Consider the following 5,224-nt stretch of genomic DNA (forward strand, 5'->3'; position numbering starts at 1 on the left):
GAGTTATAATGGGATGGATAATTCGTAAGTAGAGGTACCACTGTATAGATGTCCGTAGGCTTTGGCATAGGCTTTGGATATGTATCCTGAATGAACCAGCCTGATTGATTTCAATAGGGACAAATGTACGGTTGTGCACTTAAGCAGGAAGAACCAGCTGCACTAACCAGTAATACACGTAAAAATGATCTAGGGGGTCTTAGTAGACCACAAGCATAACATAAGTCAAAATGAGATGCAGCAGCAGCAGCAAAAAAACAAAACAAAAAACCTTTGATCTGGTCCTCCCCAGTAGTTCCACACCCTAAACTGGCCATGATTGGCCAGTTCAATTTTGAATGAAGGAGAGTCCTGACGCACCCTGCAGCCAGCCACAGCCAATGACAATGCCAGCCAGCCACACCTGTGGCTGCAGCCAGCCAGTCTCCAAAACAGCAAGTGGTCTGTGTGGAAGTCACATCTCAAAACAAAACAAAAGGCTCTTTTCGTCTGTTGCCATTGTGGTAAGCAATTGGTAAAGCTTGAGTATGTCTTCCTACAAGACATTCAAGAACCAGCGGTTTCTCGCTAAGAAGCAGAAGCACAACCGGCCCACCCCACAATGGATCCGCATGAAAACTGGCAATAAAATCAGGTACAACTCCAAAAGGAGACACTGGAGGAGGACCAAGCTGGGCCTGTAAAGAGAAGCAGTTCCAATCTTACTAGCATGCCTCTGTCAGGATGTTCTACACACGAGTAGAACCTTTGGCAGCGACACATGCCCAACTGGCATGTTCTCTCCCTCCTGGTAGATCATTCAGGAGCTTCATAAGCTTTCTCCAGCCCGAACATCACAGCGACTGATGCCTTCTGACATCAGCTCACTTCATGGATCCTCAGAGGTTGTGCATAACAGAGCTCAATAGCACAGCATTTGGCTAATCTACTTGATTTACATATAAACACACACAGAGCACTGCAACATAGCTCCCTCTCTCTCTAGCATCAGACAACAAAGAGAAAGAACAAAGGACAATAGTCCCACTGCAGGAACACAGTAAGACAAACATCCTGTCTACGTCAGTTCCCATTCCTGTGGAATGTAAGCACATATACAGTCATGTGATAGACAACAACCCCATGACTGCACACGGGGAATGAATCTCCAACAGCTTCTTTATCTTGCAGCAAGCTCTCGGGCACCAGAATGGCCTCTTCCTACCAACCTGCCACATTTTCAGGGCTGGAATTACTGTATGTCTTGTGCTGTGCAGTTTCCACCCCTTGGGAAAATTTGATCCATGTGTTCATCATATCATATATGTCAGCATAAACCTAGAAGAAAAGATGGGCATTGATTCATCCTTTCTGAACATAATGACATATGGTTTCTCCCCCCCCCACACACAAGCAAATGATAGGAACTCATATGGGATAGTGGTTAAGGGCAAGTTAGAAAGTCTTCAGTTGAACTCTCAAGATGGACATGAATCTCATGAGCAGGGATGAATGTGACATGTTTAGCAGCCTTGTGGTACAGAATCCAACTGCCGTGACCTGTATTGGAAGTATTACAGTCTCGAACCCCTGAGAATTTCCTCTGGTGGCGTAACAGGCACTTGGAATGAAAGAGCTGCAGAACTGAAGCCATCTGTCCTCATTTTAGCATTCCAAGGTCTAAGAAAGACGTAGCTAATTAGAATGCTTTACAACCTCAAAACAAAGGTGGAGGACAACCTAAATAAGCATGCTCTTGTATTATGTACAAGCTGGCTGAAGGTCAACAGTTTCCAGCTTTGTAGACCAAGAGAGGAGAATGCCATCGGTGTCGTGCCACAATTACACAAAAAAGTAACTGGCTGTTAGTCTGCTACTAGACATATTTCCCCAGTGATTGCAGTTTATGGCCATCCTCTGTTCCACCACCAAGTCTTGGAATAAATAAAATATTTATAAATTTCATAAATATTTATAGAAGCCTAAATAAGTAGCAGAAGTCTTTGGAATCTCTTTCCAGAGCAAAACAAGACTTTTAAAAGGGCTTGAATGTACGGCTGAAATTAGACCCTTCTATATTGTACTTAAAATGCTCAACAACCTTATATGGCTTGGAGATGTAACACCACCCCATTCTGCCTCACTGTGAATCCATGATGCATAGTTAGTGGAGATTTCCAGACTTTATTCCTTCCATTTGCTGCCTACAATTTTCTCCTGAGTATATTGCAAACAGATTCATTTAACCACAGAAATAGACATACAATAAGATTTCACCTCCTGAGAGCAACTGCTCCCTTTGTGGAATTATATCCCATTTGAGAGTGCATGCACCAGTTGTTCTAACGTGACAATAAATTATGTGCTCTAGCAACTGGTGTTTTGCTGTGCTTGCAAAAGGCTGCTCTTCTAATTTGAATAGACAACTCCAATTCATTCGTCAGTTGAGCTGCTACATTCGCAATGGATAAACTCATAATGTTGGTACAGCAAGCAAAAATGGCACTATTATTTAATGCTCCTGTATTTATTTTTCTAGGCTTCCTGCTTCTGGCAATAAAAAAGATTTTGTAATTACTGATATGGGGATATATGGCCAAATGAGCTTATGCTGAGAAGAGACTTCACAATTGTCTCCCTTTTCTACTTGATGACCCCATCTCCGAAGTTTGTAAGTTATCTCCTGGGAATATTTGTGTACAAATTATGTAAAATTAAGTGTATCTGCTCATTGTAAACTTATCCTGTATCACTGGGGAATTTCAAGCAGCCCCTAGGAGAGGGGACTCTCTGCAATGTCTTACTTGCCGTCAATCAAATTTGAACCCCCGACGCTAAAGCCGCAGGTCGGGGTGAAAGGAGCAAGCCGCCACATGTAGCCGTCTGGCCAGTGAGACGGCAGCAAGCTTCGCCTCGAGGGGATGAAGCCCCGTGGGGGGGAGGGGAGAAACGGGGGGAGGCAAGGTGGGGAATTAATGGGAGGGAATATACACAAAGGAGAAAACAGGGAAAATAAAGGGAATAAAGGAAATAGATCACCGTAAACATCAAATCACTCTCTCTTTCGGCTCGCAGCAGACACGTTGCTGGTGTTCCGATGCACTGACCAAAAGATGAAGCTCTGAGTCATGTGCATGAGCATTTATAGGTCCCTTGATTGGTTTGGCTATCGTCCCATTGGCCTGATTCAACCCAGCATCAAGGGACCTACCAATAGGGTGTTGTGGCTATCCAATCGTACCCACCCAACAACACAGAGTTCTGTTGCCAGGTCGCACTGCAGCACGTGCCCTCTTTGAGGGAGGACACAATTACTCATTATGTCTGATCTCAGACCAATTATGGCTCATGTTATCTATGGTTTAGGGAAACAAGCCAACTTCAAACATGGATAGTTAGAGCAGGCATCAGCAACCTCTGGCCCATGGGCCGGATACAGCCCATGGAGGCCATTTATCCGGCCCACGGAGCTGCCCGTAAACCGAGCCACCTGCTCGGCAAGTACCCCATGCACTGCAGTAGCAGCACGGTGCGGGGACTCGCCAAGCGGTGCTGGAAACTGCATCTACGCAGCTGCAGAAGCGATTTCTGGTGCTGCAGACATTTTGGAAATGGGCAGTCAGCACCGGAAATCACTTCTGCGCAGCCGCGGACATGTGCAGAAGCGATTTCTGGTGCTGTGCTGCCCATTTCCAAAATTTCCTCAGTTCCAGAAATCACTTCTGCGCAGCCGCAGACAGGCGCAGAAGCTATTTCTGGTGTTTGGGACATGGGCAGCGTGGCACCGGAAATCGCTTCTGCACTATGTCTGGCCCACGGACAATAGTCCATGGGAATCCTCTGGCCCACAGGCAGAAAACGTTGCTGACGCCTGAATTAGAGGCTAATCTGTGGTCTTCCAGATGTTATTGGACACCAGCTTCCATCAGCTCCACCCAGCATCATCAGTGTGATGGGAATTATTGTCCCAACATCTAATCGGCCACATGCTTTATCACGCGGTTCCCATTTCCATCCAAGTTATTATTTGGTAATATCATATTTAAGGGGGCACATCGCAAGACCTAACAAAGAACTAAAGTTCAGCATGTGGGATCCTGAAAAGAAGTATTTCAGTTTGCAGTTGTGTTCCCCAAATTTGAAGAATAAGACAATGTACTGAGAAGTGTGTGTTTTCAAAAACGATAATATTTTGCTATGCCTGAATGGGAGAAAAAGATGGTGTTCCAGGCATGAGATCTTCAGACATGGACTTTTCCCCCTCAACACACAAGACTAAAAGAAACACACCCTATCCAGTTCTGCAGTCCCTGGCGACTGAGACAATGTACAGTTCTCAGATCTCTAAGCTCTGTCAAAGCACATGTGATAACTGATAGTTCAAAAGCCTCTTTCCTTAAGAAGAGATTTGGTGTCCTGGGGTTTGGGTTGGATAGTTCTATCTATTGCCTACAAATCAGAGTTCTTCATTATCCTTTAAAGGTGGGAGAGTATAGCAATGGCAAATCAGCAGATGCTTTAGTATACAGTGCATGCATCTCGCTCTGGTATCCTTTGACACGGATATAACTAAAGGAGAGAGAACACTATCAACGTGTCATGCCGTGATTTAGCAGTATGACTACCATTAATGTCAAGGCAAGTTGAACAGCTAATGAGCAGTTCTTTGAAAACATATCCTAGAGTGTCCTCAATAAAGCCGAGGGTATTGAGCCATCTGCCAGTGGTGCACATCAGGAAAGCCTATCTAAAGTACGGTATGCTTCGTGACTTGCTTTACTACAGAACATGTTTTTTTACAATGAAGTCTATAAAGATTACTGAAAGCACCAATACATGTTAGTTTCATTGTGTGTAAGTAAGTCTGGCAAGCATCCCAGTGCTCAGTGTAAAAAAATAATTCCACCAGAATAGATGTAAATTTAAGGTAGGAAGGTAAGTCAAAGGTCATCCAGTTTAGCCTTCCTACTAATGCAAGAAATTCACTACTGATGTTTAAGCCTGCTTAAGAATCTGTAACAAAGGACAATGTGGTCTCTTCCATTGCTGGAACAGCTTGTAGCATCAAGACGTTCTTCCTAATGTTGACTTGAAATTTCTTTTCTTGTAATTTGAACCCACTGGTTTAGGTTCTACCTTTTGTTACAGCACTTCAGATATCTGGAATAGCTATCATATCACCTTTTAATCACATTTTCTTCAGGCTACATATATCTGGTTCCTTGGAACTATCTGTATAGGACTT

The 5,224-nt window shown here is 44.1% G+C and overlaps 1 pseudogene; it reads left to right on the forward strand.

Moving 5' to 3' along the window:
- The first annotated feature begins 527 nt into the window (after nt 1-527).
- LOC118077000 (large ribosomal subunit protein eL39 pseudogene) lies at nt 528-704 on the forward strand (annotated as a pseudogene).
- Nucleotides 705-5,224: the final 4,520 nt, after the last annotated feature.

Source organism: Zootoca vivipara, chromosome 10 (genome assembly GCF_965207765.1).
Source record: "Zootoca vivipara chromosome 10, rZooViv2.hap1.1, whole genome shotgun sequence".
Taxonomy (NCBI): Eukaryota; Metazoa; Chordata; class Lepidosauria; order Squamata; family Lacertidae; genus Zootoca; species Zootoca vivipara.